The sequence below is a fragment of the Typopeltis vanoorti genome, chromosome 1, assembly GCF_054136105.1.
Source record: "Typopeltis vanoorti isolate ZY-2024b chromosome 1, IOZ_Tvanoo_1.0, whole genome shotgun sequence".
Taxonomy (NCBI): Eukaryota; Metazoa; Arthropoda; class Arachnida; order Uropygi; family Thelyphonidae; genus Typopeltis; species Typopeltis vanoorti.
Genome location: NC_143549.1, coordinates 113,500,796 through 113,514,718, shown reverse-complemented (window position 1 = coordinate 113,514,718; position 13,923 = coordinate 113,500,796). Strand labels below are relative to the sequence as shown.

The 13,923-nt window shown below is 35.2% G+C and overlaps 1 protein-coding gene across 4 annotated transcripts in view; it reads right to left on the bottom strand.

Annotated features, from left to right (window-relative positions):
• The window catches only part of Zw10 (Zeste-white 10 kinetochore protein), a 215,599-nt gene extending 202,166 nt beyond the window's left edge, over nucleotides 1-13,433 (bottom strand). For 3 of the 4 annotated variants that reach the window (XM_090392861.1, XM_090392885.1, XM_090392868.1), the window contains exons 1-2: nucleotides 13,263-13,433; nucleotides 11,828-11,887 (exon numbers count right to left, since the gene is read on the bottom strand). The gene's annotated coding sequence lies outside the window, so the exon portion shown is untranslated. The remainder of the gene's footprint in view (nucleotides 1-11,827; nucleotides 11,888-13,262) is intronic. The other variant, XM_090392877.1, reaches the window with a different exon arrangement.
• Nucleotides 13,434-13,923: the final 490 nt, after the last annotated feature.

Here is a 13,923-nt window from a genome sequence, read left to right as displayed (position 1 = left end):
TTTATTTGAGTTGTAAGTCAGCAAGCAGTTAGAATTGAAGGAAGTACAGGAAGATGGTTTAATGTTAAATCTGGTGTGAGACAAGGGTGTACATTATCCCCTCTGTTATTCATTATCTATATGGATCACATTATGAAGGAAAGTGGTATTAAACATGATATCAAACTTGGAGATGTTAATGTCAGCTCTTTGCTTTATGCGGATGATGTTATACTTCTAAATAAATCCGCTACAAGTCTGCAAGATTCTCTGACTGAATTGAATAACTCTTGTAATAGATATGGTATGAAGGTCAGCAATAAAAAGACAAAGACAATGAAAATAGGCAGAATCATTGAAAATGTCAACTATGTTGTGAATGGAGAACCTGTGGAACAAGTAAAACATTTCAGCTACTTAGGGACGATTTTTAGTGAAGATGGTAAATTAAATATAGAAATAGACAACAGAATCAGCAAAGCTGGTATGGTGGGAAGTCAATTGAATAAATTCATATGGAATAAGAGAGAAATTAGTCGGAACACTAAATTAGCTATATACAAGACAGTGTTCAAACCAGTTTTAACTTATGGATCTGAGAGCTGGGTCAGAAGTAAAACACTTGACCAAAGACTAGCGACTGCAGATATGAGAGTCCTGGGAAAGATTAGAGGCATGAACAGATGGCATCAATGGCAATATCATATTAAAAAACGAGGATATTAGGAAAGAACTAAACATTGTCAGCATCCAGGAATGAATTAGCAGAGCTAATCTCAGGTGGTATGGTCACTTAAACAGAATGGGCAAAGAAAGATTAGCAAAACAAGTGTTCTCTGCCAGGTTGGCAGCAAAACGACCCAGAGGGAGACCAAGATATAGGTGGATTGATATGGTACAAAGTGCCTTAGACGATAGAAATATAAGATCTGATAATGTTGGAGTCTTTACAAGTAACAGACTGATTTGGAAGAAAATTGTAGATAGGAAGTTAGTAATGATGTGATTTTTTCATTTGGTACTATCATATCCTGTACATCCCTTGAGGGTACATGGCAGGAATTTGATGATGATGATATGTCTACTCATGGTATTTCCTTACTGAAACTTAATGCAAAGCACATAGCCTTGCAGATATGTATAATGCTACTCATTATGTGAAGGGTCACTACCCAGAACAGTTTTGACTGGTTCCAATGCAGAGCTCATATTACCATATACCAGTTGCCAAAAGGTGTCACACCTTTTTATTAAATTACTCTGGATTACAGAAAGATGTTGGAAGTTTTTTCCCCACACTGGGGCAACTCGTGGCAAAGGTGGAGTAAGTTCTCATCACTTTCCTTAGAATCCCATAATGCAAAGCACTTTTACTTATTAATATAATAACGGAATTAACTCACGTAAATTATTCTTTATTCGTAGAATTTTCGCCCGAGTATCACAGGCATCATCAGTACAGGTACAAAGGCTAATTAAACAATAACTGTTATATTCACAAAGTGCCACCTAAGCAGCTAAGGTTAAATTTCCTAAATTTATTTTAAAAAAATTTTTTTTTTTTTTTAATATATATAAATATATATTATTATTATTTATTATTATTATTATTATTTTGACACCTACAGGGAGTCCAAAGACTCATCGAGGGAGAGTGTGCCGACAGCATCGAAAGATTGGTCCCCTTCCAACTACTAACCGCGCTCTAACTTACTTAACTGAGCCATTAGTAGCAGAGGCTCTACCAATCGACCAACCTTTAAGTATACAATACTTGTAATTGTATATACATAGACAATTGGTCTCTTATTATGAGGTAGACACGTTCCACAGAAAATCGCATATAAAAAATTGCACAAAAAAGGCCTAAACTTAAGTTGAAAAATCAGGGATACGTTCCATAATTTTCTAAAACAGCATAAAACCGAAGCAATGAATTAAAATAAACCTAAAATCACATAAAAAAAGTTTATGAAAATTCAGGAAAATAAGAATGCCTAAAGTTGTTTTAAAGCTTTATTCATTTAATTTTATTGAAAAGTAATTTTTTTTTTTTTAACATTTTGTCATTAGAATTATCGTTGCTATTAGACAATATTCGGCAACATTTGCGAACGAGTGCAAAATCACTTTCATCACCAGAAAAGATAGTCAGCGCATCAGATCTGTATGGTAAAGGCAATGGTTCTTCACAAAGAGAATTAGCTTCACCCTCTTTCTGTGCTGATTTGTTTCTTCTGACAATGTAATCAGTGATTAAACTTTGCGATGATGATTTCACTAATTTTTTATACAGCTTGCGATATCCAGACAGACAGTTCTTCAGCTCACGTTGGAATTTAAAGGCTCGTTCAGAATTTGTGTCATTAACAAGAAAATGATTTTCCAATTTATTGCACAGTTAAAACCTTCTCAAATTATATTTGCAGTGAGGGGGACAGGTTTTTCTTCCGCTTCACTATCGTTTTCTGGATCTTCAACGATATCTAAAGTTAATCGATATCCAATAATATCATCGTCACTTAAGGCATTATCCACAAGCAATTCGTCTACATCATTCTGGCTAAATGCATCAAAAACCTTCTCCACCAATTTCATGTGCCAATGTAATGATTTCATCTGATAATGTAGATGGTTGCACTGTTTGCAATACATTCAGGCCAAGCTGCTTTCCAGCAAGTATTTAAAATTCGTGGTCTTATTTCAGTGATAGCAGATGCAACATGATTTAAGCATTCCAAAATAGAAAATTTTTTCCAAACGTCAGTTACTGTTAATGATTAATTTTCTAGGTTTATCCAATATAAATTTAAAAGTGTGCTTAATGTAATATTTTTTAAAAGTAGCAATTATGCTTTGATCTAATGGCTGAATAATGCTTGTTGTATTGGGTGGAAAACTACCTGCACATTTGGATGTTCTAAATGCAGATGACTTGGTGCATTGTCAACAATTAATAAAACTTTAAAATCGAGAGATTTTTGCTTCATGTATGTTTCCACTTCTGGTACAAAGCAATTATTGAACCATTCAGTAAATACAGCAGTTGTTACCCAGGCCTTTGCATTAGCCATCCAACGTACAGACAGCTGTTTCAGATCTTTGCCTTTTAGAGCATGTGGTCTTAGAAATCGATTTATTAGTAAGGGTTTCAACATTTGATCTCCTGATGCATTGCTAATTGCTACATTGGGTGGAAAAAAAACACTACCTGCACATTTGGATGTTCTAAATGCAGATGACTTGGTGCATTGTCAACAATTAATATATCTTTAAAATCGAGAGATTTTTGCTTCATGTATGTTTCCACTTCTGGTACAAAGCAATTATTGAACCATTCAGTAAATACAGCAGTTGTTACCCAGGCCTTTGCATTAGCCATCCAATGTACAGGCAGCTGTTTCAGATCTTTGCCTTTTAGAGTACGTAGTCTTAGAAATCGATTTATTAGTAGGGGTTTCAACATTCGATTTCCTGATGCATTGCTAAAAAGTAACAATGTTACTCGAATTTTGCTTCTTTAAAACCCACTTGCTTTTTCCTCAGATTTTTGCGATGCAAGTTCGACTAGGCATTTTCTTCCAAAACAATCCTGTTTCGTCAGCATTAAACACTTGATTGGGACAATATCCACCATCTTCAATAATTTTGGCTAACTTCTCTTGAAAACATTTGGCTGCTTCTTCATCTGCTGCTGCTGCAACCTCGCCTGTAATCTTCACATTATCAAGTGCATTCTTCTTTAAAAACACGGTTTACCATCCTTTGCTAGCCCAAAATTCTTTATCAGCCTGGGAAGCGGAAGTAGACGACTCCCAATTGCTTAATCTCTTCATAAAAACCGAAGAGCTTTTTGTTTAATTAAATAACCACTTATAGGAATTCTTCTTTGAGTTAGTTCTTCAATCCAAATTACGAGCGCTCGTTCCGTGTTTTCTAATAAAGCATCTCTTGATTATGATGATAATTTGGCACTTAGTTTTGTGCCAGAAATGACAGATTTTTTTATTGTGACTTCATTCTATTTAATTGCTCTTATAGTAGAATCGCCTAAATTAAAATTATTACCAATCACCATAGATCCCTCTCCTTTTGCTAAGCGATCTAAAATTGCAATTTTCATTTCCAAACAAATTTCTTTTGTTTGGTGCTTTTTTTCCCTCCAGTGGGCCAAATTTAATTAATTATTATTTATGATCGGTTATTAATTAATAAAAAAATCAGCTAAATTAACAATTAATTACTAATGAATACATTACAAAATAACCAAGGTGTTCAATGAAATTTCAGGATTTGTGAAGTGTTTCCGTTGTAGGAAAAGTTTGGGAAACACTGGATTACCCTATTATCGGAATGGATTCTCCTTTTGACATGCGAAGAAGTGTCGAAAGGTCTCATATCTGTGGACGTGCACCGCATAACTTCCAATCCATATAAAAAAGATCTGCATAAAAAGAGACCCGAGTGTATATATTTATATATATTAAAAAAAAATTTAGGAAATTTAACCTTAGTTACTTAGGTGACGCTTTGTGAATATAACATTTATTGTTTAATTAGCCTTTGTACCTGTACTGATGATGCCTGTGATACTCATGCGAAAATTCTATGAATAAAGAATAATTTACGTGAGATAATTCCGTTATTATATTAGTAAGTAATATGTCTACTCACAGTATTTCCTTACTGAAATTTAATGCAAAGCACATCTCCTTGCAGACATGTATAATGCTATGCATTATGGGAAGGGTCACTACCCAGACCAGTTTCGACCAGTTCCAATGCAAGCTCATATTACCATATGCCAAAAGGTGTCACACCTTATTATTAAATTACTCTGGATTAGAGAAAGATGTTGGAAGTTTTTTCCCACTTGGTTAGACTATAAATTATATATTTAGTTTAATCCTTTATCCAAGTGTAAGCAAACAAATTTTGCGGCTGAAGTATCTTCAGGACTGGGGCAACTCGTGGCAAAGGTGGACTAAGTTCTCAGCACTTTCCTTAGTATCCCATAATGCAAAACACATCTCCTTGAGGACATATATAATGCTATGCATTATGGGAACGGTCACTACCCAGACCAGTTTCGACCTTTATTGAGGTCTCTTTAGTGGGATTCAGACATACAGCATTATATACATGTCTGCAAGGAGATGTACTTTGCATTATGGGATGCTAAGGAAAGTGATGAGAACTTAGTCTGCCTTTGCCACGAGTTGCCCCAGTCCTGAAGATACTTCAGGTGCAAACTTTGTTTGCTTACAGTTGGATAAAGGATTAAACTAAATATATAATTTATAGTATAACCAAGTGGGGAAAAAAACTTCCAACATCTTTCTCTAATCCAGAGTAATTTAATAATAAGGTGTGACACCTTTTGGCAACTGGCATATGGTAATATGAGTTCTACATTGCTTCAACCTTGGTATCACCATGGGTCTGGCTCCCACTGAAGAGACCCCCAATAAAGGTCAAAACCGGTCTGGGTAGTGACCCTTCCCATAATGCATAGTATTATACATGTCTGCAAGAAGATGTGCTTTGCATTATGGGATACTAAGGAAAGTGATGAGAACTTAGTCCACCTTTGCCACGAGTTGCCCCAGTCCTGAAGATACTTCAGGTGCAAACTTTGTTTGCTTACACTTGGATAAAGGATTAAACTAAATATATAATTTATAGTCTATCAAAGTTGTTTATATATTTCTTCATCACCACCCTCCACATTCCCTGTATAGCAACATCCAGCAGAATATGTGTTCCTGTCAACTTCCACATTACAACACACTGCCTCATAACCAGCACCACTATTTCTCTGTTTCATGTCTACCTTATGTAGTCTTAATTCCCCTGCTATCATCAGCTGCACCCCCTCTTCCTTCTTTTCCTTTCTATCCTCGTGAAATATACTCTATCCTTCCATTTCTATTCCCATTATGATATCATCTTCATTCAACCATATTTCACTTATTCCAATGATTTTTGGGTGAATAAACTCAATCACTGAAGTGTGATGGAAAGGAAGTGTAATATTTGATACCAGAACACATACTATTATTTTTTACAGCGGAGGAGGTCAAAAACCCTTTTGTACTGCATTCTTGGTTGATAAAAAATGGAAATACTTGGTTCTTGATTTTAAATCAGTAAATGAATAACTTTGTGTACTGAGAATAAAGTTTAAGATCAATATTTCACTTATATGTACACATGCACTAACCGAGAACTCTTGTGAAGAAGGCAAGGTGAACTTCTATGAATCACCAGAGAGAATATACGATCAGTCACCAAAATATGACATTAAAATGGTTCTGGAAACATGAATGACAAAATAGGAAAGGAAGAGATCTTCCGACCAACAACCGGAAGAGATAGTGCATGTGAAGAAAGTAATGAAAATGCACAAGACTAACTGATTTTACAAGTAGCAAAAATATGATCATATGAACAAATAAAGTTACCTGGAAATTGGCAGACAGAATAACAGAAAATCAGATAGATCATGTGATGATTGATAGATGGCATGTGACAGATATCATTGATGTAACAAGTTTTAGAGGAGCAGATTGTAATATGGATCATTACTTGTTAAGAATTAAATATAAACAAAGAATAAAAATTAATAAGGTGAATAGAGGAAAGAGAATATCAAGACATGACATCCAAAAATTAAAAGATGGAAAAATCAGACAAAAATACATTGAAAGATTGAGAAGAAATAAATGAAGAGAAAGAAGGCAAACATGTCAATGATATGACTATAGATAAAAAATACGAAAGGATTAAGAATAAAATTACCAAAGTGGTTGAAGAAGTTCAGGGATTCAGAAACAATGATATACAAAATGAATGGTATGATTCGGAATGTAAAACTCGAGTAAATGAGAATGAATATAGAGAAAAATGAAAACAAGCGAAAAAGATGTGCAGAAGAAAGAAGCATGAAGAAAGAAGCTTTGGGGAAAGGCAAGGCTCAATGAAATTGAGATTTTGAAGAATACAGGACAAATTAAGAAAATGTATAATAAGATAATGGAAATTAAAGGCAGATTTCAGCCCAGAACAACTTTCTGCAGAGACAGTGAGGGCAACTTGTTGGTGGAAAGAAGAATATTTTGAGTACTTGGGCAGAATATTTTAAAGATGTCCTTCAGGACAAAACAAGCTTGGAAACTAACATTCCAGAAAAAGATGAGCTTAACAAACTCCTGGTAAGTATAAGAAAAGCTGAGGCAGAGGAAGCAACAGAGCTACACAAGGTGCAATTAGCCGTAAAGAGAATAAAAAATAACAAAGCACCTGGTGAAGATGGAATACCAGTCGAGCTATTAAAATATGGTGGGCAATCACTATTAATTAAAATCCATGCGTGCTTGCCATAGGCATGGGAAACTGACTCTATGGCCTACTGAATGGGATACTGCTATTATCTTCCCTATCCATAAGAAAAATGACAAGTCTCTGTGCCAAAATTATAGAGGAATATCACTGTTAGCAGTGACTTACAAAATATTTGCAAGGATACTGGCAGTAAGATTGCAGCTTTTTATAGAAGAAACTCTTAGTGACTATCAATATGACTTTAGATATGGAAGATCAACAATAGACCAGATTTTTACAGTATGATCTATAATGGAGAAATGCTACGAGTTTAATATTAATTTGCACCATTTTGTTTGTGGATATTAAACAAGCCTATGATAACATTAATAGAGATAAACTATTTAAAGTCATGAGGGAATTCCAAATTCCACCCAAATGGATAAGATTAGTTAAAATGGCTCAGAAATACCATGTGTAGAGTACAAATACAGGGTGAACTCACACCAGAGTTCAGGATAACCAAAAGATTATGAATTAGGAGACCAACTAACAACAATGCTTTTCAACTATGCCTTGAAAGGGTAATACGAAATGTAATCATAAACAGAGGTAGAACTATTATGAATAAAAGTCTACAGCTTTTGGCTTTTGCAGATGATGTGGACTGTATTGAATGGACTGAGAGAAGTCTCGGAGAGAGTTACAGACAAATGAGGGAGAAAGCAAAGAAAATGGGACTACAAACGAATAAAACTAAAACAAAGTACTTAATTGTTGCCAGAGATAAACAAAAATTTGGAACCATCCAAAGTTTCACTATAGATGAAGAGACCTTTGAACGAGTACAGCGATTCAAAGATTTGGGTTCAGTAATAACAGAATGATGTGTCAGATGAAATTACTTATAGAATAGATGCATCAAATAGAGCTTAATATAGTATTCAACCACTATTAAAATCTAATGTGATTTCAATAAAAAGTAAAATTCAGCTATATGAAGTAATCCTCAAACCCATACTTTTGTACTGATGTGAAGCATGGACAAAAATCCAAAGAGATCAAAACCGATTAAATATGGAAATGAAAGGTATTAAGAAAGATCTTTAGCTCAATTAACGAGAATGGACATTGAAGAGTGAGGAACAACAAAGAAATAATGGAGAAATTCAATGAAATGGATATTATTACTGAAATAAAGGTGAGAAGACTGAGATGGCTAGGACATGTTCAGCAAATGAGGGATGACAGAGCTGTAAAAAAGGTCTTCATGCTTGGACCAGGTGCATCTAGACCCAGACTATGACCAAAAAGCGAGATGGCTTGACAATGTGCAGGATGATTTAAAGAAAATGAGAGTAAAGAAATGGAGGAACAAGGCACAGAATCGTGAAGAATGGAAGGCTATCCTGAGACAGGCCCAGGTCCTAAATGGACTGTAATGCCAAGGAGTAGTAATAGTAGACAAAAAACAATCCATTAACCCAAGGATAGACAGATTGTTTGTTTGTGATTTATCACAAAAATTAGTCATTATGTAGTAGAGAGGAGATATAACAGAAATATATAAGTTACTACCAGATATTTTGCCTCTTTACAAGACCTTGATAAGACCTCACTTGGACTGCTGCATGCAAGTCTGGTCTCCTGGTTTCTGTGGTGATTCTGATACAGTGGAGAGAGAGAGAGGGAGAGAGTGTCAATTTGATATCAGAATTGTGGAATACTGATTATGAAGACAAATAAAGAATTTATAGGCCGCAGATACTAGCAAACAGTAGAAAGAGAGGTGATATGATTGAGAGTTACAAGCTTCTGAAAGGGTTATACAGAATTTCAGTAAATGGAATTTTTCATTTTATGGAGGATGGGGAAAGGATGCTGCCACATCCTTGGAAGTTGAGAATGAATGATGTCAAGAAAGGGGGAGGATAGATTTTTCTCTGATAGAGTATAGAATGGTGCATGATTTAAATGGATTGCCATTGGATGTTGTGTGTGTGCAAGCAGCTTGAATGAATTCAAGAACAAGTATGCCAGCTGGTTTGAAAAGTATGGCTCCCTCAATGAGTTCCTAATTCCCTTGGGCTCTCTCTCTTAATAAAAATAATGTATGAATTTTTTTCAATGCATGATGATAGGGAAAAGAACAAGGGTTCTTTTTCTCTAAAATATGAATAAATATGATCAGCGAGGCTTGGATTTTTTTTTTTTTTTTTTTTTTTTTTTTTTGGTTTGGTGAGTGATAAACAAGGATAATGGGTTGCTGGAGGTGACTGAGTGTTACTAAATGAGTTAAGAAGAGACATAGTAGGCAGTGTCAGCCTTTCATTCTCCTATAGGGAGTGGGCAAGGCTGTTTTAGCCCTATCTAAATTTGGAGACTGAGGAAGAAAATTCAATCTCCACCCAGTAGCCAATCAAAGTCAGCTGGTCCAAGACTATCATTAATTATACCTAATATCAGGTGAAGAGAGGCAGCTGACAAGTGCCACCATCTCATGGTCCTGAATCATAATACTATGTTTTACTGTATGAAAATAGTGTGGGTTCTACAGTTTTTTTTCTTGAGTTTACAGGATGAAAAACTCACTTGTCAGAGATCTTGCAAGAAATCGACCAACTCAGGAGCCAGTCAATAAAAAGTTCCTCTAACTGGTGACTAGAAATGAAATTAGGATACTCTTTCTTCGGGCAGCCTAGTGTCATGGATGACACATGCCACTTCCACTGAGCGACAAAGGCTCTTTTATGCCTGATTCTTAATAATAATAACAACAATGTCAGTAAGGCCAGTATGCAATGATAAGGAATTACATAATATTGGTGATTCTAATATAGATCTAGAATTTTGTTTTTAAGTGTACTCATGTTTCACTGACAATTTCTGCATGGTATAACTTCTGTAAAAGTTATATTAAGTTTGATATAGGATTTCCCTAATTCTAAATAAAGTTAGAATAATTTTTAACTGAGAAATTCAGAAAACTTATATTCAGGACAAATTTTTATTTAAAACTAAATCATATAATACTTTTTGTTTTAAGGTTTTAAACAGAAATGTTGCATATCTAAGAGAACTGTTTTCTTTTTATTATACATCTTAAAGTTATATATATATATATATATAGATATATACAGGGTGTTCGGGATAAATTTGACATATTTATAATTAATTATATTTTTCCGTAAGTTACATGTATTAACACACACTTCTCTTCATTTAAAAGTTTGGACCCTTCTTCATTCATATACAAGATGTCAGAAAGGATGGATAGCTGGAACCCACCTGAATCATGGAAGAGAATAACTTGTATCATGATGATTCGTGCCCGCCATCAAAATAAGGATATTACGACTGCTGCCCAATGCTCCCTGAATACAGTAAAAACAATCAGGCATGAACTAGAGACTTGCAATGGTGACTACGAGGATGTAGCAAGAAGAAAGATCCCTAGCAGACTATCTGATTGCGTTCGTACAGCAGAATTCCTCGCAAATCTGCAGGAACAGGTGTTGAAGAACCCTGGCATTGGAATTCGGGCTTTGTTCGTGGAGTTGCTAACTGTAGTCAAGCCCTGGATAACAAGGGTAGCCAATGGTAGGCCGTATGTATGGCAGCAGGATTCGGCCCCTTGCCACACCTCTGGGAAAAGTCAAAAATGGTTGTCTGAAAATTTCTACGACTTCACCAGTCCAAATGTTTGGCCTCCAAACTCCCCAGACCTTAACCCCATGGATTATTTTGTATGGGGCGCAGTTGAAAAAGACACCAATCGCACTTCCAGTAATACAAAAGCCCAGTTAATGGATAAAATTAAAACAGTTTTTGCGGCCCTTCCCAGGGAGACTGTAGCATCAGCTTGTTCGAGGTTCCGAAGCAGAATTGAAGCTGTGATCGATGCTAATGGTGGTTATTTTGAGTAAATCTTGTTGATAGTATTGTAATTAACTCTGCCTGTAATGTTTTTTTGTCAATTCATTAAATTTAATAGATACAAAGAAGATTTTCTTTTTCCTTACGAAACTGTCAAATTTATCCCGAACACCCTGTATATGTTAAAGATACCAAGCTATTTTAAACCTGGTTTTACTCCATTTTCCAAGTAAGCAAACTTGACTTATTTGTCTGTTTGCTTACTTGGGAAATGGAGTAAAACCAGGCTTAAAATAGCTTGGCATCTTTAACATTTATTATACCCAAGGTAAAATACTTTCTACATCTATATATATATATATATATATATATATAGTGATCATTCCACTGCTTATCATAAAGAAAACTTTGTTGCTCCATAAATGGCATCATAGTGCAGAAATATTTAAGGGCACATTTAAAAAAATGTTCCACATCATAAAACTTGGAAATTTAAAATTCAACAGTATGGAACAACTTGAATTTTTATGATGATATATCTTATGTCTTGCTCCACCTGTGCATTCCTGGCACTCCAACTAGTATACTAAAAGGAATTAAATAACAGAAGAAAAAAATTCTAATACCTACAGCAGAATTATGCACTTACATATTCATACCGTAAAAAGTTAATGGATTAGCAGGTACTACTACTACTGGTTGAAGTAATCTATAAAAAAAAAGAAATAGGCATAATCAATTGTTCATTCCTATTTATTTTTTAAATATTCATTGAAAATTTGGTAAACTGTAAATTATTATTATTATTCGGCCTCCATGGATCAAAAGACTCATTGTGGGAGATCCTTTTTAAGAAACACACATCTATCAAGACTTATCGAGGGAGGTCCCTCCTAGGAAACACAAAATCTATCATACCACTCCTTAAATGCATTGACCGTTCTCGATCTCACTATCAGTCAATGCATTCCATGGTTCAACCATCCTCCATGCAAAGAAACCACTCCTCACCCCCTTTCTCAGTTTCCTTTCATAACTTCCAGGGATGGCCCCTTGTCATGACTCCTTCCCGCTGTTCAATCAAGCGAAAGAACTCCCAGTGTCAACCCTCTAACCACCTCTCAACAGTTTAAAAGTCTCAATCATATCACCTCTCCTTCTTCTATCCACCAAACTCTACAGTCCACACTCCCTCAGCTGATCCTCATAACTAACATTGTACAGTCCTGACACCATCTTTGTTATCCGCCTTTGTACCCTTTCCACGATTAATTTATCCCCTTCAAATCCTGGAGACCAGATCTGAGAACAATAGTCTAAGTGTTGGTCTGATCAGTCTTATACAACAGAATGATAACAAATGTGTGTGTGCAAGAGTGTATATATATATATATACACACACACATATCAATCCCACACAAGATCACAAAATTGTTTCTGTATGTGTGTGGTTGATATAAAAATAAAGCATACAATATAAGCCAGCTTGGTTGGCAGAGTAGTTAGCTTATCCACTCTCCAGCCAAAAGGCTGTAGGTTTGAATCCTGCCATGGGAATGGATGTTTGTTATTGTCTGTGAAAGTGCTAGTGGTGGACAGTAGATGGCATTGGTGTATTGAGTGGTGGAGACAGAGTTGTAGAGTAGGTGCCCTCCCTCAATGAGTCTTTGGACTCCTTGGAGATGTCACATAATAATAATAATCATGGAAAGTAAAAAATATTGCTGTGGGCAAGCAATTAAAGAGAAACAAGGAATGTGTTAATACATTTGCCGAAAGATGTAGTCAGTTGAGAAAAATGGTATGACACTGGCTGTCTAATGAGCAGATATAGATGGAATGAAAGAGGAGCCAAGAAGTAATGTTCTGTTATGAAAGTAATGTTATGATAAGTCTGAAGCTGACCTAAGTATGGATGTTAACTAGCAGATGTTTGCGTTGTAGCATATTTATGTGAAAGTAGTGACATGGCGGTGGCCAGCTAAATGGCACAGCACCCATGAAAATACCTAAAATACCTATAAAATAACATAATGCAGAAACAGAGTATCTTCATTGAAAAAATCATATTTATATGAACAAACCATGTGTTTTAAAACTTCACGTCAGCTTTCGCGAATCAATATAATAATTGATCAACGAGGTAAGTTTAGTCAGTAGCAATTAAAAACACTGGTCAGGGGGAAAAAAATCTTTGAACTGAAGCCAGTTCTAATATCTTTCCAAAACCTATGGTTTCCAATCAACCAACACAATACCACGCGGTTCATTCATAACATTTCACAACACACCAATCAATTTAGCGCACAAACACGGGTTGCACAAAATTTACTTCTTTTTTTATTACATAAAAATTCCCTAGTGGCCATAATCCCTATCTTAGATTATTTATTCCCTGAATATAATCATATATTCATTCTTGCTGTTTTCTGCTTACAACATCTATTTAAAAAAAAAAATAAATAAATAAAACCAAGATTAAATCATAAATAGAGCCAGAAGAATTAACATCAGTAGGTTCAGACAGATCATTAATAAAGAAAAGATGAAGATTGATTAAAAATCATGAAAAGTAGTGACAGGCTGAAGTTTTAGGCCAATTATTATTATTAGAGATCTTCGAGAAGTCAAGGACCCATCGAAGCGGGCCGTAGATCATTTATACCAAATATCATGCTTTCTGTTAAACTCATTCACTCCCAGATTCACTCACTACTTTAACAGGCAAATTATTAACTCACTCAC